General features: G+C 38.3%; 1 protein-coding gene across 27 annotated transcripts in view; it reads left to right on the top strand.

Moving 5' to 3' along the window:
- DLG2 (discs large MAGUK scaffold protein 2) overlaps positions 1–23,673 on the top strand; it is a 989,662-nt gene that overhangs the window by 904,757 nt on the left and 61,232 nt on the right. The gene's annotated exons all lie outside the window — the stretch shown is intronic.

Raw genomic sequence — 23,673 nt, forward strand, 5'->3', positions numbered from 1 at the left:
TTGAAAGTATGACATGTACCTGGTCTTCCCTCTATTTCTGCTCAGAGACAGAACAAAAGAAATAAATCTGATGTTTTCAGTGCTGTTACTTCTCTGCAGAGCTGTAGCTTTCTAAGTCAAGGACTTAGTCTTTTCAGTCAGCAGAAAGGGAAAATTTCTTTTAATTGTGTCTTTATTACAAACCAAAATGACTACATCCACAAGAGAGGTTCAGGGAAACCCTTAGAGTACTGATAGGAAGTAGACCTGCTGGCATTTAAGTCGAATACTTCAGTGAGATTCTCTCTGAGTGATCTTTATACCAGAAACTTTGCAACACTCAAAACATTCACTCAGAGTAAAACACTGGATATGTTTTCCATGTTGTGCTTTTCCTCTGGTAATAGGACTACATGGGGTAAAGAAAATTTTTTTTAATTATCTGTGCAGAGTGTTCATGGAAGAATGAAGTACCAACAGAAGTCATTTAGAGTAATTAGATCTGGAAAACTGTTTATATGAAAATATAAATACTTTTTTGTTTAATTATTTCATAATCATGGTAGGCTGGATCTTAAAGATCCTGTATTTCTGTGAATTATTTTTTTCTTAATGTGTATACAGAATACTCTAAAAACCCACAATTACAAGAATAATTGAAACTTTATTCAAGATGATTAGCTGACTTTAGAATTTATTTTCTGATATCTCAGCATTTTTCACTGATAAAAGCAGTCATCTACCACCAAGGCTAAAGTTTCCTCTGCCAGTATTTTGCCTGACATAGGCTTCCCTAATGGATGATAAAAGGGAAATTTGCTTTGGTAGAATAAAAAATTAGATATTTATAGTTCTGGTTTGCTGAGCAATCATGATGTGTAGAAGGGGGCTGTTCTTTACACTTCCTGAAGGCCTATCTAATTATATCATGCTTTTTTGGAGGGAGAGCATTTACAGTTTCACTCCATTAAGCTGTATTTGCTGCTTAAAATTACCATAATCGAATGGAATCATAACATGGTTTAAGTTGGAAGGGACCTTAAAGACAATCTAGTTCCAATGCCCCTGCCATGGGCAGGGACGCTTCTCACTAGACCAGGATGCTTAAAGCATTGGCTTTCCCACAACTAACCCTTACATGGTTGGGCAATGTTTCTAAATTCCTCCTGTGTAGCTGTCCCTGTATCCACCTCTGAATGCTGCATTTTTGCAAACAGTGTGTCAGTGATCAAGCATCACACAGCAGCATCTGCCCAGCAGATCAGATTTTTTTAGAAGTTCAAGTTGCATCTTCCCTTTACTCATGTTTTATCTGTTCTCTATGCATTAAACTCTAGAATCAGTAAGGCTGGAAAAGACTTCTAAGATCATTCTGTTCAACTATTAAACCAGCACTGCCAGGTTCCCCACTAAACCATGTCCCTGAGCACCACTTCTATGTTGTTATTAAACTGTTCCAGGGACAGTGATTCCACCATTTTCCTCTTCTGCAACATGTCTTTTTTTATGCTCTAATTGGTTAACATATATGAAATATACATGTAAGCTGAAATTATTAACATCCCTCTGTTCTCTTCTTGCTTAATTCATCTCTTTAATGTTGTATTTGGATGGTTCCAGGTCTCCACATGCATCTCCACAGTGTACTGCAGGTACCTTGGGTAAATTTCCATTTATCCTTTGAGGGACTACAGGCAACCTGCTAATTAATCCCTTATCTAAGACCTCATCAGTCACACTTTTCAACTCTTTATTACTTCAGTGGCACAACTACAGGCATTACATTTCACATCTTACAACCCTTCACCAGCCATGCTTTTGTGTCTGTCTGGAACTCAGAGTGAAGGGTACTGGATTTTGGCTGTCAAGGACACGATCCGAAATTCCCAAGCCTACAGGATGTTTCTTGTGATTGTAGTCACCGGCATCTATTATTTAAGGAAGAGTGAGTGAGAAGAAAATTAGTGAGTTGCCACTGCTCAGTACTTGTGCCCTAGACCAGAGTTTTGAAATAATAGTCCATCCCTTGATATACATTTCCACTCTCGCAGTCCAGCTGTGTATGTCAAATTAATTTTTCTAGGTTAATTTGGATTCAGTTCTTTCTGCATTTCAGAGAGAATGGAGTTATACTTCCCTAAAAGATTACTGTATTCAGGTTGTTGCATCAATATGCAAACAAATGGTAATTGAAAAAAATGCACCTTTATCATTGATGGATTTTAGTGTTATAAGAGTTCTGCAAACTTGAATAACATCACAATTCATTTTGATATAACAAGAGCATCATAATAAATTTCCATCCATTCAGTGATATGGCCAGTTTTTCGAATTTCATAAGACATCAGTTAAAGCATAATTAAACCATCATGAATGTCTTCTGCTTTTGGTCTCTCTTCTCCAGCAATTCACCCCTCATAATTAATTAAGTGGGATGAGGAAACAGATTAATTTTAACTTCTTGAAAACATACTTTATACACCCAATACAATATATAAATAATGCTCTTTCTTCCAGATTCATCTTAACTACAAATGAAATGCTTAAATTGCAGCAAGGCATGGTAGTGTGATAGTCCCCATGTTTTAATGTTCTGATTTTTTCAGGCTCTCCCAGACCTTTTTAATAATAAATCTTGTCAATGCTGTCACATCACTCCTACCTTATTTTAAATTCTCATCCCTGTCCTTATACTCTGTGGGCAGGAGATAATCTCATTTCGTTTGGTAATCTCATTTTATTTGTAAACCTCTAGGTTTTTTTTTGTAAAACCCAGGGATGAGCTGCACCTCTTAATGACAGGGAGCAAAATAAGTGAGCTTTGAGATAATCCCATTTGGTGAGAGTCTGTGAAAGAGGGTAATGCATTTTTTTAGGACTTTCTCAGTATTTGGTTTATTGTGTTATTTGTGCAGCAAATACTGCTCTTTACCTCTTTTTTATCTCTTAAGGGAAAGAGTAAGCAACTTCTTTCCATGACACCATTTCTAAGTGAAGTATTGATTTATTTTCATTGATCTCACTGCTTAGTGTTGAGGGAATTAATGTTGCCATTCAGCAACATGGCACACTCTTGTTCTCCTTCAAGTCAATACCGAACAGGTCAAACCTTGAACCACCACTTTCCATTCTGAATAGTGTTCAGGGTCACTCAAGGAGAATTATTGGTCCAAGTAGAGAATTTGGCAGTATGTATAAAAACATTGTTGCTGATTGATGGGAGGAGAAACTTGGAACTGACTTTGCTAAAATGCTAAAAGCATTTTCCAAGGTGGCTATAGGAAGAAGCAACCATCAGGATGAGGATGCAGAGGCAAGGGAGCAGAAATGACTCAAATATTACCTGTCCAACTGATAGAAGTGCATTCAACTTCCAAGCAACTTTACAGGCTACAAAAGCCCAGCATCTCATAATGGTCCACAGAGGGTGATCCAAGGCACCTAACTTAGTTACATAAATTTAGTGTACAGTAAATTGAAGTGTTGAGTAAGTAATTCAGTTTTGCTGTGCTAAGCAAGGATGTTGGCCAAATGCATTCCTAATGGAGCTCCCTTGCAGAGCACAGCAACACCTTAGGGATGGGCTGCGTTCGAACATGCTGCGCTGCATTTAGTTTATGGAAAGAGCTAAATGCTGGAATATATCTGAATTCCCACTCTTGCTGATAACCTGGCTTTAGTCTCTGTATTAGGTATCAACTCTTCAGGAATTTGAGATCAACGTTCCAGAAATAGGGATAGGCACTTTATTGAGCAGCATGTTGTTTAAAATGTAAGAGGGAGAAATGGTGGTGATGAGGTGGTCCTCACATTTTGCAAAACAATCTGGCAAGAGCATATCCCTTTTCCCTTTATTATTGTTTCAGTCAAAGCCAACCCAGAATCACTGATGACAATCAGGACAGCTCACTCACCACTGCATTCCTCAGACTCCAGCCTAGGGGTCACTACCAACTTCTTTCTCCCAAACTTTCACCACCCTGACCCCTCACTGTGCTTTTTCAAGAGAAGATGTGCAAAATGTCCTTTCCAAAAATGGCTACCTTGTGGTTAAGACACCTTATGAAGATGAGAGAGTTTTAGATTTGTATCCCATCAGTGTGCTAAGGAAACTGCATTTATATCTCCCACTTTCTCAGTCAATGGTATGGCAAAATATTGAATTTCTCATGCTCAAGTGTCTAACCACTATACTTCTAGAAAAAGGAAAATATCATGTATGTGTGTTTGAATGGGAATGGTATCTCCTGTTGTGGTCTTTCTGCATTCACTTTTGTATATGTTAGGTGTGTGTAAAGTACAGTAAGATTTAAATATAGGGTTAAATGTAGTCTAGATGTTCCCCTGCCTTAAATGTGAATGCCATAAATGTTTAAGTGAGAGAAAGAGACATCCAGCTTCTCACAAATTTGTGAAGGTAAATGTAGTCTAAAATACTTGGTCCATTGAAGGGAGTAAAAATGCTGAATTTTGCAGTAGGGCTGTGGTGCTTAAAATCCATCTATGTTTATTTTAGGCGTAAAAATGATCAGTCTGAATCTTACTTTCAGACTGATCATTTACTTTGAGTAACCTCTCAGTGTCCAGTAAGTTTTATCATAGACTGTATTCAATATCTTTTGCCTTACTATACTTCAAGTGGCTATGAAGGAGGTGGTTAGAGATGGTCCTAATTTTCAGGATCATCTGAAGCTTTCTGAATAGTGACCATCAAGTAAGTCCAAGGCAATTACAATCCGAGTCACAGCTATAGCTAAAATAAATCACATGGCAGACTGGAATTTCATATTGCTGAAACTGGCATTTTCTTTTTAAGAAGCCCTTAAACTAGGAGGCCATTTTAAAGATAATATCAATGATTAGCAGAGAAAGTAACATAGTTAATTTGTGAGCCATATTCATGTGAATGAGTTTATTTCACTCCAAAAGAGGATTTCCACCTGCTGCAATATGATATGTTCGATATGGCATTTCCTCACCAACAAAATTATTTTATTTCTAAAAATATGTTTCCATGGCACAATTCTTTGGGTATGACTATGGAAGCCAGGTAATCTTGCCCACCACTTTGTACCCAGAGCTTTGATTGGTCACACTGCACTGCTCACTTACTCCCAACCCCTATTTTGGAGCAAACTAGCTGGTTTCCTTGGAGGCCAAATCCCTTTTGACTGGATCCCTTTCTGTGACACAATCTCACAGATTTTTACTCTAGGAGATGCCTATACACTCTCATCCCACTTGTTTAGGACATTAGCAACACTGTTCTGCTGTCATGCTGTACAACATGGTTTGTGAGGCTACAGCCTTCTGCTATCCATCATTTCAGCCACTTTTCAGAAGAACACCACAGTCATTAACTGGTCATTCCTCAGAGCCAAAGGTCGTGAGTGCTAAGCTCTGTGGGTGGGGTGTGCAACAGAGCATTAACCTTGGACACTGAGGTTGCAAACTCATTGTCAATACTGAGCCCTCTCTGGTGCAGATACGTCTCGCTGTGTAAATGCAGTCTAGCAATAAGGCATCTGCACCCTTTCATAATTAAGTTATTTTACAAAGTGTCCTGATTCAAGAAGATCTTCAAGACAACTGTCTCAGTCTAGAGGAAATTTGTTAGACAGTGAAACCATACATGGGTTATGTTGATTCAGAAACGTCAGGGTATTTTTACATAGATGTCAAGAGTTATAAGAGCTGCTTTTTTTTTCCCCCCAATATAATTATTTCACATATGTCCAACACATTCTGTTCAATCTCTGTCTTGTGAGGATCAGTTTTGTGACATTTATAGTAAAAATGTACTGTTGTTTCTAATTTTGCTTCTCTTTAAAATTCTGCAGACATTGCAAAAGATCCAGCAGCTGTTGCTTTAAAATGGAGATAAGTAGGACACTGTGCCACTCACGGGTGCCATCATTACAGACCCATGTTACTGCTTTCTGTCAGCTAGAAATTAATTACTTCATTTTTCACCCTGTCAATCATTTATAGAGAGACAAGAACAAAGATATCTTTAGGGCATACATGGCATTTTTTTTCTCCAATTCATTTTTTTGCATGAACATTATGATGATGTTTCTCTTATTTAGTTTATAATGAAGTGTAAGCAGAGGAAAATATTCCTTAGAACATTTCTTTAGATGTTGTTGCTGCAGCATTTATTAACATCCAATTATAATGCTTTATTTTCCCTAGAAACTTTCATAAGGTTTGAAAAACAGTTTTTGGAAAATTTATATTCTGCTCATATCTTTACCCAAAGGCAAAGGGACCTAGTTTTGTACTGTGAGAATTCCTCTAAAAATTAGGATTACTTGGATTAACTTGAAAATGAAATAAGGTACTCTATAAGAACATTAGATGTATTTAACAGTTTGGTTAAAATCCTAATATTACTGTGGTGGGTTAGAAAGATGTGCATACAGCCACAATCTTGTAAACTGAGTCATATTTATGTTGGTTGTTTTAATTATTGTAGGCACTAAGTCTTGTGCCAGTAAATTTCTGTAAGAAAAAAGTGAAATTTAGTTTTGCATTGAAACACTGAATTAGTCCATAGCATTTGTGTTTTTAGGAATATTCAGTGCTCTTAATTCTGTGATGTATTTTCAATCCTTTCATTCAATGTAATCATCGAACCACAGAATTGCTTGGGTTGGAAGGGACCTTTAAAGGTCATCCAGTTCAATCCCCTTGCAATGAGCAGGGACATTTTTTGCTAGATGAGGTAGCTAGTCCTGAAACACTACTTGATAGTGGAAAACCAAAAGATTACTCAAAATAATATTCAATAAAATTATTTAAATTGCTTTGATTTAAAATTCCTAGTAAGTGTGCCAAGACTTTCAGGTAAAAATTAAGCACCCCATTCCTTTAAACCTAAACATCAGAGGAAGGAAAAAGGGAAGGACATAGTATGAAAGAAGTGTTTTATAATAACATAAAAATAGTTGTATCTACCTCTCAATTGATATTTCTTGTATCTCTAAGCTTTCTCTGAAGGAACAACTAGGTGAAGAAAGAGATATATAGACAATGACTTGCATAGGCTAAAGAAAATTATTGTCCCTAGGAGTGGGTCTCAGCTGCCTATGGGCAGCTGTATCACATTTATAGAAATGGGGTTTCAGCTTGAATTCCTTAGCTGGATTCAACAAATAAGGCAGGATATAAACATAAAAGTTGTCTTTCATGCAGATTGTCACAAGCCAAAAAACAACTGTTTCAAGGTCTACAGCTCAAACCAAAGCCCCAGTGCTGCAGGGTGAATGTGTGAAAGCAAACACGACCACCACACTCAGGTGGACCAAAGGTCCTTCCCAACTATTGTTCTGCTTCAAATAGCATCTGATAGCAGATCATCTGCAACTACTGAAATAGCTCTTGATGGATTTTTCTCTTCCTTGGAAGATTTTTTTAGACCTATTTTAGTTTTCAGAGTCCACAACACCTCCTTGTGACTTGCACACTTTATCTATTGGTGGCTAAATTACACTTGCCTCCATTTCTTGGGAACAAGTGTCCCCTATTCCTTCTTTCTTGACACTTCTAATTTCATTAATTTTATTATGCCTTTTCTTGGTCATCTCTTTTAAAGCTGGGGAGGCTTAGCCTGTGTAGTCTGTTTTTGTGAGAAAATTGCCCTTATTGGCCTTTTTATTCCTTCTTTGCCTTTTCCAGGTCTTTTTTGGGATGAAAGGATCAGGACTGTCTGTAGAGACATGTGGGTGTCTGTATCATGGTATAATAACATTTATTTATCTTGTGTTCTTTGTCAATTTGTTTAAATGGCATGTACAATTTTGCCTTTTTCACTAATGCCAAGCATTGAATTAATGTTTTCCTAGAAAAATATCAAAATCTCCAGCACTTCTTCCCAGGGGAGTATTTGCTTACCCAGTGTAGATCAGTATTTAGATTGCTAGAACTGATACTCCCCATGTTTCCCTTTGTGTTTATTCACATTGAAGTCCACAGAATCATGGAATAGTTTGGGTTGGAAGAGAACTTAAAGATACTGTTCCAGCACCTCAGAACCTTCATAATAAAAAATTTCTTCCAATCTAACCCTGCCTTCGTTCTGATTAAAACCATTACCCCTTGCCCTCTTACAACAGGCCCTGCTAAACAGTCTGTCCCCATCTTTTTTATAAGCCCCTTTCGAGTATTGAAAGGCCACAATGAGAACTCGCTGAAGCCTTCTCTTCTCCTGGCTGGACAGCAACAGCTGCCACAGCCTTTCCTCACAGGAGGGGTGCCCCAGGCCTCTCATCATCCTCGTGGCCTCCTCTGGATTCACTGCAACAAGGCTTTGTTCTTCTTGTGCTGGGGACTGCAGAGCTGGATGCAGCACTCCAGGTGGGGTCTCATGGGAGCACAGGGGCAGAATCTCCCCCCTCAAATTTCCGGTCACACTTCTTGTGATGCAGCCAGGACACACTTGGCTTTCGGGGCTGCGAGTGCACATTGCCAGGTGTATCTTCAAGTGTTTTATCATCCAGTCCCTGGACATCTTATAATTCGTTTGCAAGTCATCTGAGTCAATTTTTTGTTTTTTCTACCCTTGATATTTCAATGTCTCTAGTAAATATTATTGCCTCATTTTTCATCACCTTTTCTAGATCACTTACAGGATTTAGTCTTTTGTGACAATTCTTTGTTAACTCTTTCTTCGTATCCTTTAAGCACTTACTAATCCTTCACTCTTAGACCACTGGTTTGTTTTTTTTCTTTACATTTCATGATGTTTTGGTGAAGGAAGTCTGTTGTAAGTTTCCTGGAAATTCACATGATAATTATAGTTGGTGATTTTAATGTTTCTAAGGAAGTTAAGTAGATCTACCTGTTTCTCAAGTTAGATTTCATTTATTTGTTGTCTCCCTTTAAAAAACTGACTCAGTATTTTCCATTTCCACATTTGAGTCATTCATCTCCTCCTGGTAATTTATTCATTGTATTGATTTGTTATTAAACTTTTTCTACTGACACATCAAGTGCAGATGGTTCCATTGACTTGACAGGTCTGAAAGGCTCTTCTGTGGGTTCATCCATAAACACATTCTGTAGTTGATTGTAAGTAATTAATTTAACTTTATTGGTATGGCCTTTTCTTTCCTCAGCTCTCTTATTACACCCCAATGCCCTGTGTAATTGGTATTTAGTTTCTGAATGCTGCACAAACCTTACTGTAGTTACCCTCAGGATACTCCCTCATGGCAAGGGAATGCCATCTATCCTTGTTTTGTAAAGACAGAGGCAGGGCTCCAGAGAGACAGACACGTTGTAAAGGATGCTGAGTAATGAAACATGTTTGCAGCTCCTCAAAAAATGTCTCCAGCTTTGAGCACAGAACTCCCAAGGAGAGTTTTCACTGACTGAGAGGTACCAGCTTGAAGGCAGGAGATGAATTTGGTGCCAGGGGCTGGATTCATGGCAGCAGGTACACTGAGAGTTGGAATATCTACAGCAGCCACTCAAAAAAGCTGAGGAGTGATGTGTGTGATGCTCTGACTGCTGCTGGTGATTCAGAGCTGGAAGGCACTCCTTGCTGCCAGCCTTTCTTCATGCCCACCTCTGCCCTCGCACTCCTTCAGGCTGATCACACATGAGCTTGCAACAAGCATTTGAGGAGGTAGAAGTTTTCCAAGGATACTGACAGTGATGTTGCAAGGCCAGGACATTTCTGTAGCCTGCTTTGCACCTTGGTTGTGACAGGATTTGTGGTGGCACATCCTCTCCTCAGTGTCCCTGCAGAGCATGGCAGTGTCAGACCTGCCCCGGTGACTGCTGCCCTCTGCGCTGGGAGTGGAGCTGCCCTGGGGCTCAGGCTCACATTGCAGATTGGCTGAGAGCACAGATTTCCCCACTGCAGCAGGCAGGAGACCCTTCAGCTTTGAGTAAAAGGGAGGAACAGTACAAACTTTTGAAAACAAAGCAAAGAAATGAAAAATCTCAGCCCACCTCCCTAAAGACCAGTACTGCAATGGAGCTGGCAATTAGTGGCAGTAAATTGTTGCTGCAGCTGTGGGAGATACAAAGATTTTCAAAAGCAGTCCTGCTACTGGGAAGATTTTTTTTTTTTTTTAATTTTCCCTCACAGGCAGTTGTATGCTAAAATGAGGCTTTGCTTAATAAAGGCCTTTCTGATAAAGAAGATAGTGCCTGTATCTATCCTTTGAAAGAAAAGAGGTTCTTGCTCTTAAGTTCAAAAATGGGATTTTAAGATACATTTTAGGATCATAAGGCAAGTGTCACATTGAAGGTAAATCAAGTTCCATACAGTCAATTTTTAAGGAGATTTAAAATTAATTTTTTTATTTCATCACATTGTACTCTGTACTGACTTGCTTATGTTTTTTTAAAAAATGAAAGTCATTAATTGCAATACAAAATAGATCCATTCAGTCTTTCCACTAGCTTGGTTCACTTTACAGACTGAAAGTGTTTTGTACTGACAGAAATCTAGGGGTACATCATAGCTGTGGAAAACAAACATTTCAGATTGTCCTGGAGAAACAGATATTTCCTTAGCTTAATATTTAACAGGAAATGCTAGGTTAATGAGACAGAGACAGAAGAAAAACTACTTAAAATACAGGATTTGCACTGCTAGTTGAATGATAAACAAACAAATGGAAGCTGATCCTGTAAGGCCAGAGTGGTGAATGGTAGAGCTGTACATAGGGAAAATGTTTGAGTATTTAGGTATTAAAATTATTTAAAGGATACACACTTGTGAATCAAGTGTTTTGGTCAATTTATAGAGTTAAGGCAGATGAATTTCAAAGGTGGTTTGAAGTGCCTGTTTACACTGTTTCTGTTTAGTGCAACCCAGCACTTTATGTGCTATAACAGCTTTCATGTTGCTGAAGTAATATGAATTAATCTTCACACACAGCCCTTGATAGAGGGACACAAGGGTCAAAATTTATTTGACATAACATTAACACATGCATGGAAACTCCACAGCTTGACAGTAATTGTCCCTCCCTGACTTCTGTGAGTTTCCCCAGCTCCCTGGGAAGTCTGGCCGTGTATGGGTTGTCTGGGCGGCATTCTTGGTGCTGGGAATCACTCTCCCCAACTGACTGATGGGTGAGAGTCATCACCTGCATGCAGGGAAAACTGTCAGCAAACTGAAGAGTTCAACCCAATTCTCTTAAAGCCTCATTTTCATGATTTGTCACCCACTGATGTTTCTGGTGTTGATTTTTTTTTTTTTCAAACTGAATTCCTTTATTTGTTTTTTTAACACCGAACATTTTCCACATCCTTTTATCTGTCAGCGCTAATGCAAGTCATGCAGACAATTTTAGTTTCTCACCTTCTGTACCTATTCTTCTCTATAAAAGTAACATCAGTTTTCTCTTGCAACTACCCTGGCTCAGAAGAAAGGTGCTTTAAGCTGAGTGTCCTTCCCGTGACAAGTGTCCTTTTGGTGGTGCTGGTTAACAGCAGATGTTTAGGGAACATATAGGGAGCAGGGCACATATGGTCTGATCCTCTCCCCGCTGTTCACCACAACCTTCTCCAAAGACAGCAACCTCGCTCAGCCCCTAAATTAATCACACACTAAATTGCATTGCTGTTTCTGTGTTAGAAGTGAAAAAGTGAAGTGAAAAGGAAGTTCCTACAGCTTGTAAATGAGGCTACAAAATACTAAAAATTCTAAGAATTGGTTTAGGCAAAAAACTTGTTGATGAATATTTCAGTCTTGTGCACATCAAGTGAAAGAAAAACATCTCTTCAGTCACAGACATTTGTTTGTTCACTTTCTTGCTTGTTTGTTTTTCCACAACTCCCTGGCATATCAGAGTAATAGTTTAAAAAAAAGAACTTATTTTCAGTCCCTATTCTGTCATTCTATAAGACTCTATTCATTTTAATGGCACGGGTTTTGTATAAGCAAATGCTAAATGACAGTGTAATTTATACTTCAGGCTTTTCTGACAAAATGTGTAACTTCAATTGATGCTTCTATTGAAATCAAAAACATTTCACTCGTTATGTTCAATTTACCCATCACAACCATCAATATGGCCACTTTACCACATTTTCTGAGCACTTCATAATACCCTCTTTGTGTATTCTTATTTTACCATTAGGAAACTGGACACCAAATCAGAGAAATATTCACACCATCTGTATCAGGCCATTTTTCTGATCTAATGTAAGTGCTTAGAATTATTCCTTTTCCATAGGTACTTAGCTCTCTCCATTACTCTCCAGGGAGTTCAGATTTCTGTAAGAATATCTGCATTGCACCTAATTTGTCTTCCCAAAATACTAAGAAAAGAAATCCCTCTCTGCTGTAATCCCATGGCCATACAAGGAGTGCCCACACTGCCCATGGCTCAGCCACTCAGCACACTGGAGTTCCCAAACCACCTTCAAGTGATTCAAGATTTTTTCAGTGTTGGTGCATGATTCTGAAGATCACCTGAAACTGTACACAGCTTAAGCATCTCTGTACCATCCTCAGTTACCTTCATCAAGGCACTTTTAAGCAAAGTGAAGTATTTTTATCCACTAGAGAAAATGCTCTCAGACACCAAAGTATCCTTTTATGCAGAATATATATTAAAAATTCTCGATATTCCCAAAAGTGATAAGTATGGTCTAAACTCCTATGTCTGAATGTATTTTATGCTTTGGTCCTTCTGTAGATACGATCATAGGTAATTTAGTTTGAAGGAGATCATTCTGATGTTGCAAAGCCATCCCCCCTCTCAAAATGTGGTCAGCTTCTAAATTACTTCAAGTTGCTCAGGACCTTGTCCAGGTGAGTTTCTGGTATCTCCCAAAATTTCAGAACCATTGTGCTGCCTGCACCAAGGCTCACCATCCCCTGGTAAGATTCTGTCTTCTCCCACATGTTCAGAGGAGCTCCATGGTGAGGAACTGATCCCCAAATAATGCAAATGTGAACGTGCTCCAATGCAGTCCCTTATTCCTACATGGTTTGTTTTATCAAAGACTGTTTTTTTAGAAAAGTTCTTGCCATGTTTTCTCTATTGGGAGTGTGGGATTTGCTCCTGCCTCCTTCAATGGAAACAAGACTTGACCTCATGAATCTTCCTTGTTAAGGACAAGGTTTGTTGGTTCTTTTGGAGGCTTTTCTTCCACTGAAGTGGAATGGAATGAAGGGAAGAGAGTATTTTAGTTGGAAAGGACCTACACGGATCATCTAGTCCAAAAGCCTGACCAGGTCAGGGCTGAACACAAATCAAAGTGTGTTGTTGAGGGCATTGTACAAATGTTTCTTAAACACTGACATTGACCAGCTCTCAAGAAAGCCTCATCAAACACCTCAGCAGGGCCAGAAAACAAAATTATATGAAGAAATTTTTGGATCAGCTCATGGTGAACATAACACACAAAGACATGCTTATAAATGGATCTCTTCTACGACTTTCCCAGCTACAAAACCTTTTTGTAGAGGGCACTATTCAATGTCTTGAAAATAGAGACGAAAGATGCCAGCATAACCTATAAACCAGTGAAGGGGTTACAGTTCATTTATAGCTGCCAGAGACATAAACTGGGATTTTTTATTGTTTTTGCCTCAATCTTGTGTTTCCTGTACAGACATATCTAACACTAACTGGCTTGACACAATCATTTAACACAGGCTTAGGAAATGGTAGTGGTTTATGATATTCCAAACTGAATTTTACGTCCTGAAATGTGCAGTTAGTTTCCTTAAAATAAATTCACAGAAATTATTTACCTAAGAGGAATAATAGGAAAGCAACTGCACCTATGAATTAATTTCTAGTACATAGAATGTGTCATGGCACACTTAGGTCAAAGTACATGTAATCTGTTTATAATTGGTCAAATTACTGAAATGCTAGATAAAATTTGGTTAGGAGCCTGACTCAAAAGATGGCAAGCTTCACTTTGCCTAAACTTAAGCTTTTAAACATAGCTTTTAATTAATATTTCCCATGTAAAGGGCTCATGGTTGTTCTTTTTTTTTTCCTGAGGGACAGAGGAATGTCTTTTATCTGGGTAAACTTAAGCCAGTATAGATAGAAATTTGTAATGGCAGGGGGAGGGAAAAGAACAATCTAGTTTTCCTGGAAGATTTGTTTTTAGGCTTTTTGTTGCCACAAGACTCAATTCAAGTGAAGATAATAAAAGGAGAGGTGCCAGTTTGGTTGCTTAAATCAGGAATTACATACAGAATGAGAAGTGTCATTATAGACAACACCATCAAAACTCTGAGCTTCATTCATGGCAGCAAGAATTTACCCTAGTTCCTGGTTACTCCTGGCTGCTAGCAGCATCCAGGAGCAAGCAATCAAAGCACTTCTGTTACTGCACCAGACCTTCATCTTGTCAGCCTCAGAGCAGCTTAAGGCAAATTCTGTCAATCTTAAAGCTGCTTAGGGTAATGTTTTCAAAGTGACTTAGCAAATCAAAGTCTAATCTTCATTGAAAGTCTACAAAAACCTGTCTCAGATGTGCTTATTTTACCTTTAAAAATGGGGTGTAGGAACTTGTGATGTTACCCTTAATCCTGCTTTTGAGCACACGTGAGCTAGAACTCCCAGGGAGGAGGGTGTGGGTAATGCAATGGAATGAATGAGGAATTGCAAGGAATTGAAGGGAGTTGTGGGAAAACAAACCTAATTTTTTGTTTCATGGAGAGAAGATAAGAATTTTAGCATCATCCTCTTGCAGCTTTGTTTCAGAAATATTAAAATAGATATTGTTGCTGTTAAATGTTTTGGGTAACAGTGGTCGATCAGCACTTTTATAGTCAAAGTACATTTATAAAGAAAATTGACAGCCAGGCACATAGTGAGACCAACAAATCTAATCACTAAGAAGAAGTAACAGTCATATTGTTTTGACAGTGATGAGGTGACACCAAAGACCATTATTTTAATTTTTAATTTTTGTTTGTTTGTTTCTGCTTTTTAATATTCTGGCATCTTATTTTCAAGCTTTTTTTCTGTTAAGAGCAAACACTAGTGAAAACTGGTGTTGAATTATTCATTTGACTCAAGAAGGTGGAGGTTTATAGAAAATATCATCTACTAGAAAACATTCTACCCAATCACAGAATAAAACTTCACAGGATAAATCTCTTTGTGGTAAGGAAGTGTTGACTTCAAGGAATCCAGAGAACTTGTTGACCAAGTAGAACATCATAACTGCTGCTCTTCCAAGCAAACTTTCTCTGTTATTTCCATTACAGTTTAGACAATTTTAGATTACTTCAGCTCAGGCCTGTGGCATTGATTTTTCTAGAGTTCCACCTTAAAAATCTGACATCTTTAGAGATTTCATGTTTGGCCTCATGAAGCAGAGGTTATATAGAGACACCTGACCTTTGTACCATAAAAACTCATCTTTAGATTTCAATTGCCTTTGGATTTTTTGCAAAATTACTCTTCTTCAAAAGTCACCCTTTAAAGAGAGAAAGTCAAATCCAGAAATTAATTGCATTTCTTCTAGTTGAAGTCTATGCTAAAACCCAAAGAAAGGACTCATTCTGTAGGCAACCTCTTCCTGATGATTGAATAAACTCTTAATGAGTTCCTCAAGATTTGACCTAGACACAAAAGGTTTTCATGATTTATCAAACATTTGCATTCAGCAGAGTTTATGGATTTAGTACATTTCTCCACATTAGTCAGGATAATTAATTTCTATAATAATTTTCAGTGGTTTTCTACAGTATAGCTCCTATTTGCGGAACCTGAGATAACACAATAACAATGAAAACCCAAATTGTGACACTCACTGTCAAAGGACAGCATTCAAGGCCAAGTAGAAATCATTACTTTCTTTCCATAATGTCCTCTCTCCTCAGAGCAGCCAGTGTTCTATCTCATTAATACTTTCTCTTGAGTTTTGCTTGTCTACACTTTTTCACAGCTAGAGAACAATCTTTTCTCCAACAGCAGTTTCTAAATGCTGGAGTCTATGAAAGAATTTATTATGACATTAACAAATTATTATGATATATTATGATTCATTACGTTACGATCACCTCCATGATAGGAAAGTCTGTAGAGTTCCTCACCTCTTACAACAGAAGTATGTCAGAATATTTAGATCGACAAGGCTCCAATGTTGATTTCTCAGGAGCAAAGAAAAAAAATTATCCACTTTGCTGACAAAATTGTCTGAATTTTGGCTAGTGGTATGTTTTTTAGTAGTAGAAACATTGCATTTAGTCCATCTCTTACAAGTCTTTTTGTCTTCATTATGTTCAAATCATACAAATCATAAATGTGGATCATTTTTTCATAGTAAGGTTTTGTCTTACTTATGTTCTGCAGATATCTAATATCCTTGTCAAAAAAAAAAAAAAGAAAAGAAACCATAATATATCTGTCTGGTGGTAATAATTATGTTACCAGAGGGGATTTTTTTGTGTGCAGAAAATTTCCTTTTGATTACAAACCAGTGGAAGCACAATGAATTCTGTGGGCAGCCTGGCCACAATGGAATTTTAAATTCAAGACTTGGGTCATGATTAGGTCTAAGAGAAAACAATTGCTAGCTACAGGGTATCTGAGAAAACTACCTGAAAAACCCCAACTACCCAAAGCAGATCTTCGAGTTCTCCTGCAATAGTTAGAACTACTGCAGACCAATTACTAAAAAATACCTAAATCTAAAGTGCTTTTTTGTAGTGTATTCTCTAGTGGATAAGACACATTTGGGTGCAGGGAGATATGGGGTTAGCTACAGGCTATGCTAGCAGAGTCATAATTTTTCTCTTCCAGTTTCATTGTATTTGAAATAAATACCTGATTTTATTTTATGTTTTATTTATTTTATTTTTCCCTTTGGAAAAAATCCCTAAATTAATATTCTCAGACAACAAATAAGTTACTATGATAGAGAATGACTTTTTGGCTCCTGTGTCAATCCATGCAACCCACAGGTTGCAGTTTCAGATGAATTACCCAGTAGTTTAAAGTATCCCTGATTTGACATCCAGTCACATTTCCTTTCTGGATATGCATAATCTTAAATGTTCTAACACAAAAATCTGTGTTCAGAAACTGCACTTGATGCCTCAGAGAGAAACCAGGGATGCAGTCAAGCAGGAGCTTCAGTTAGTCTGTATGGGGAGGAAAAAAATAAAACCCAAGAATAAGACCGATTTCATATCATTTTGGTGCATAATGCAGGTCAGTCAAAAATGATCTCATTTCTTTAGCAGAAACAGCTAAGTGCAAACCTGGAGTAAGTTTTGAGTTTGCTCTGAAATCTGCATCTCATGCACAAGTTTGAGGGATTATTGTGAAATTTCAGCCACAAATTCAGGGGTGCTGAATCAACGACAGATGTCCTCTTGAGTTTATCATTTTGAGTTTATCAAAATGCTTAAGACTAAATTTAATCTGTTCAGACCCAAGGTGAGCTCCCCATTTTAAAGCAAACCTAAAGCTGAGGATGTGGACTACGTTGAGTCCAATGCAGATGTATTTAAATGCTTCTGTTTACCACAGATGAAACTGGCTGCCAGATTTTCCTAGCCAGTAAATTATAGTAAGGTAAGCATATGCTCACAGTTTGATTTCAGGTGTTTGCAAGCAGAAGGGGAATTCTGTTTGGGTCTTTTATGCCCTGTAAAATGCCAAAGAAGCAAAAAGTGTGTTCCTTGAAAGGAATTCCCCTTGTGCTGGTACAAGAAAAAGCATGAAGGAATTTCACTTTCTCAAGCCACCTTACAATTCCTGCTGGGAGGGGTAAAAGCCAGGCAAGCTTGGGAGTAATATTATATCTGTCCGTGTCCACTGCTGAAAGACTGAAGTGTCAGTCCTTGCTCACGGTGAGATATTTTGCCTCTAACATAGTACATTGTATGCTGTTGCATAGCAAGACCATGAAAGTGCAAAATGTTGGTTTGATACTTCGGAAAATGTTGACTTACATTTTTCTGTACAAATTTTGCAGAACCCATTTCCTGCACAGAATATAAGCACTTGCTAAAAACTAAGAGAAAGCCCGTCGGCAACATAAGAGCTGACATTAAGCATCATGCTTGTATCTCCAAAATGAGCAGAATATTCCCCAAGGACAAATGGCAATTCTCTTCCTTGATAAACATCATAAAGAAAATATATCCCTCTTTTTCGTGAAATTTTTCTGGAACTAATTGCTGCTGTCTCCAATCCTCTTTTTCATTGAGATCTGTGACATAACTCTCTGCCAAATTCCCACTAGGAGGAAAAGAATAAGGAATTACTTGGACTGAATGGAGAAATTGCTGAATGAAGTAAAAAAGTAGTATGATAGCAAATGGAAAAGTCCTGCATGCAAATGTGCAATGGGATTTGCTGCAGTGGAGGTGCCTTAGGAGCAGCTATGCTAACACTCTGAACTGCACATTTACTGGGAGCATGCCCCATGGCTCAGTGCCTAAACCTACTCTTACTAATTTAAAGCCATTTCTCCTTATCCTGTTACTACACACCCATGTAAAAAGTCCCTCTCCAGCTTACTTATAGTCTCTAAGGCAGTGGAAGATCATAATAGTCTCCGTGAGCCTTCTCTTCTCCAGGCTGAACAACCACAATTCTCTCAGCCTGTGTTCATAGCAGAGGTGCCCCACATCTCTGATTATCTTCGTGGCCTCCTCTGGACTCACTCCACTTCTGCTAGGGGCCCACAGCTGGACACAGCACTCCTGTCCACCTTAGGTGAATCCAACCTGTTGCTGGCAATGGGCCCTGATCAGTGCTGACTTCCAAAGGGAACCTGGCAACCATGCTGCCCTGTCATGACTGATTTTGGTAACACAAACAGCCAATGCTGTCCCTCTCAGCCTGACAAGGGTGAGGGGATGGGCTTCATGAAGAGTCACAACATCATTAAGATAGGGAAAAAAAATAAAAAATAAGCAAAAACCAAAATAAAGGCCGGGTGGGGGGAGGGGGGGGTGAAATGGAAGTAAAAGAAAAATAAGGCAAAGAAAAGGAAAAAGCAGGAATCATGGTATCTATGAATGACAGGTCAAACATTCAGACATATTTTGTTAAAATTACATTGTTGTAGTTGAATCCTAATAAAAGCTGTTCTTCCCAACTCTCTCAGCAGAGATGATGATGTACAACAGAATCATCTTGTGCACGGGGGCTATTGCAGCAGCCTCCAGTCTCAATAAGCAGCATCTCAGAGCTTCCCAGATCTCCCAAGGAGAGAGAAACATTTTTTGTTTGCTCTACACATAGGATTTACCAGTTCAGCTTCTCCAGATAGAAACAAAGCTGGGCGGAGAAGTTGAAAGTCTTTACTTGCCAGTACATGAAAATTTAACCCTTTTAATAGCATCTTAATTGCCTTGCAATGGCTGCTTCGATCAGAGAGCCTCTGCACTCTGTTGTAGCTATAGCAATGAATTACATTAGTGCTTCTTTCATCTTCTAATTTTTTTCTTTAAGCTGAGCCTGCAAGTGGGTGGAAATGCATTTATTACTGAGTGCAGAAAAGAGAGCTATGAAGCTTGGGGTCTGATTCTGACTATGACGCTGAGTTACTGTCTAAAACCAGGCAATCGATTAAACCTCTCTGCACTGGATTTCCCCATAAAAGAATAGGGCAGGGGGTAGGATAGATGTGGTGAATGAGGAGAATAACATATAGCTCCCTTAGGATGATGCTATCAAATCTGATGTCTGAGAATCCCAGTTCAAAAAATTTTCAGAGAAGAGAGAAATATCTTTTAGTGGTGCATAAGCAGATATGCTGGCAAATCACACAAGAGTTAGGACTATTTACAGCAGCTGAAAATCTCTCTTGCTAAATGTTGTTGTCGTTTCATAATCAAGTGAATAGCAAAAAGCAGTCTGTAAATTTATGTGCAAACTCCCATCTGTGCCAGAAGAAGAAAGTAATTTCGGAGATGCAAATAAAGCTGACACACAGCACCTGAACTGTATTAAATTACTGGCCATTGATACAGGAGTGGAAGATTTTGGGGTTTTGCACTGAACATATAGAAGCATTCAGTAAAATATATTCCTGTGTTGTAAATGCAGGTATATCCCTTGCTTTGTCAGGAAGATTGTGAAGACTACTAACAGTGGTGTTTACAGCATTAGCTGAGGAAGCTAAGAGGTTTCTCTGTTAAATTCCCTTTTCTGCTAAGGGCTTAGCAAGATCATTTAGTCTTTCTGTACCCCATTTTTTCAAGTTGCAAATGCTGGTAACAATATAGTATCATGGATATCAATAGCTTGTAATATATGGGATTGCACTGGGAATTGATTTTCTGTTTCGTTACAGCTATTTTATTTTCTTTGTCAAACATTTATTCCTCTAGCTGTGAGAATAGGTGTCATTAGGAATAGAAATTTACTGCACAAGGCAGCTTAGCTTTTGAAAATGCCTCAAATAACAAAGATATAATCAAAATAAGTGGAAGAAAAAAAGATACCCTAGTTTTGGTGGCCTTCATGCCATGTAGACACCTCACTGCATATTAGGCAATATATTACAGCTTGGTCAAGTCAGTATTTTAATTTCAAACAATATTTGAGTAATGAATTAGAATGCTGTTTTGAAATGCTTGTCTCATGTTTTATGCAGATGTGGCTAGCTAAAAAATGATTAAGAAGCACCCAAGCACAAAAATAAAACCTGTTAGGTTCTGTCCAAAGTGCTGCTGGGATTAGTCTAGTGCAATGATCACTTCTGAAGTCTGGAATAATACCAGGGATGCAAGTCTCACATGTTCATAAATATTTGTGATAGCCAGCTTCTTCTAAATGTTTGCACCTCCCGCTTCACTTCTCAGGACTTTATTTTCTATAAGCATGAGGCTTTCAGCAAGTCTTTCATGGCAGTACTTGGCATTTGAATGACACTTTTCACTTTCAAGATATTAAACAGTTTTCTTTAAACTAAGGCAAGAACTGAGAACTGAGAAGAAAATAACTTAAGTGTTAATGGAACTTTGGTGCATATATCTTATGCTTTTGATAATCACACCAATTCATGTTACTGTTTTTCTAATAAGGGAACTAAGCTGACCAAATCATGATTTTACAACATTTGTTAAACCTCTTAGTAGCAGGCTCTTTTCCCTATTCCAGTATTTTATCCATGGGTTTAGTGTATTTGTAACTTCAAAATGCATTCTCTATCCTGTTTAACCCAGGGTTCTGTTTGTGAAATGCACTGTCTAGAAGATTCTGAACAGGAGTTTTCTGATGCTGGTGTAATCACAACATGGGTGACAGCTCTAAAGTGGAAGTTAAATAATTCAAACTGATTTCCTTTGTTATAAAAGATTGACTATCCTAATTCAAAAGTAAACTGATTCAGCTGATTTGGGAAAAAAAAAAAAAACTTACTGGCACAGAGAAAGCTCTTGGTTTTGTCCCATAGGATGCAAAAAAAAAGGCTTAACAGTGGATACAAGCAGCTAACTGAGCATATAAAACACCTGAAAGAACAGTGCTTAAAGATGCACTTTTATAAGTTGTGAAGAAAAAAAAGAAGCTGTTAGTGTTCAAGACTGTTAGATAAATGTCATTAAAATGTTGTAAGGTTATTGAGATTATTATTTTTAATACTGCAGTAAAAGACACTAAAAATTATTTACAGCTCAGTGCTGTGAAGAACTGCCCAAGCAACCCATGAATAAGCAGCCTCAGCCAGATGAAAGTATATGGTCATATTAGTGAGTTCAGAAAGCTCACTAGCTCTGCTGCCCCTCCACTATCTGCAGTATTGTGCTTGTGTATTGGGGAGATACCTCTAATTCATCACTTTGACATGTCTTCTTGGTTTAGACCCTCTGGATGGTTTGAATAACCCTGTTTCTATTAAACATCTCATTTTGGAAGAGGACTTGTCTGGTCCTAATTGGGCTGGTCTTTCTCTAGCTGAAATGAGAGTGCTTATCTCTCAGAGAGGGCTGTTAGGTGCTCTGTGCAAGGGTGGGTTTCTTGCTGGACTGTGTTGCTCATAATATTCAGCAAAGGTGCTACTATTTTTTAGCTTTTCTTCTGATACTCTTGCTGGTGTGGCAGAACCTTTCTAAGGTGTCTAACATACCCCTTAGTGTGTTATCCTGGTGAAGAAGCTTACACAAAACATCTAGACCTTGCTGAGAGCTCACCTTGACTCTGATGAATGTTTCAGAGCTTGCAGATGGCATCCTGTAAGACTTGGATGTCGTTGTCTAAAAACATGAAAGGGCAAAGAAAAAATGGCATCTTTTTCTGCCTGTTCTGCCCAGTTCCTTTACCATTCATGGCTGCATTCATTTTGTGTCACTTAGCTGGCACACAACAGATGCAGAGGTGTTATTTTTATATACACCTTCAAAACCATGCACAAACAGAACTGTGTGGTGTTCATCAGGTAGAAAATTAGAAATGACACATCAGTCTCTTAAAGGGGTTAGATTTTGCAATCCAAACTGCCCTCACAGCCTGAGGTGGTGGGGACGAGTGTGCCCAGGTGTCTCTATAGCCCAAAGTAGTCAACAATGCCTGGAGTGAAGATCTCCACATACTTTATAGCTGGGCCAACGGCCATCCAGCAAAAGTATGTTTTACAGAGCCAGAAATGTTATCAAAAGTGTAAGTTCAAATACAGCTGTTACCAAGACCTGACTCTTAATTTGAAATGTTTAGGAAAGATCACTGAAATCAGCTCTCAAGTCATTTTCATTTGCTAATGGAGTAATCAACATCTGTAGCACATCAGCTATAAAATCTTTCATTCAATGAAAAGTGTGCTCAAAAAGTCTCTTGTCTGAGATCTGTAATCCCATTTTAATTAGCAATGCACATGATTACTCCAATCAAAGCAAGTCAGTGGCAAACATTGCCATCTGCATTCATCATTAACATCAGCCAGCACGATGACAGACACATTTTAAGTCAATGTGTGGGCTCTGAGGTGCAAATGTCTGTTCAAGGACAAAGAATATTGTCATACTTTCTACTTCTCAACTTTTGAAAGACAACCTTCATCTTAGAACTTGCCGAATATGGAGCAATTCCAGTTTGGCATCAGGGAATGTTTTGCATCAAGGACATGAGAGTCTTACTTATTCTCTGTAACAGAAGATATTGTCCCTTGTTTTGAGTGACTTAATTATGCCTGGAATCGGGATTGTATGATGTCTGCCCAGTATCTAGCATGGCCAACTTCTGGTTAGGGGTTTTGAGCTGTTGAATAGCTTCCATGGCAAGGTGCACAATTAATCAGTGAATTTTAAGACTGTTCAATATGGTGGTAAAACCCTGACCGCTGCCTGCTGCCAAGGGCAATGCCCACAGGATGATGTGTTGTGTGCCTCTTTGCCTATGCACTGCCATCTTCCAGGGATCTGGTGTCATCAATTGGTTAAGAAGAGGTGTCTAATGACACTTGACTGCTTCTGGATTTATGAGCTTCTTCATCAGATGTCCTCACAGGAAGCTCTACTTGAGAAGTAGCAGATGACCTAGTACCAGTAAGAGTCCTCTATGAATGTAAATATTTAATAAGATATAGTCAGGTTTTTAAAATAACTTTTCAACTGCTAAGCCATTAAATTTTTCCAAAGGGTACTTACATTCCAAGAACATTTACCAAAAAAGGAACAAGCATAAGTAAGCTTATGGATTATGTAAAATTCAGCAGTCTTCATCCTCAGAGAAGGGAATTATCTGGGTATTTCTGAAGATGTTAGTTCAAGACTTTAAACTCTTTAAAATAAGA

This window comes from Lonchura striata, chromosome 2 (assembly GCF_046129695.1).
Source record: "Lonchura striata isolate bLonStr1 chromosome 2, bLonStr1.mat, whole genome shotgun sequence".
Classification (NCBI taxonomy): domain Eukaryota; kingdom Metazoa; phylum Chordata; class Aves; order Passeriformes; family Estrildidae; genus Lonchura; species Lonchura striata.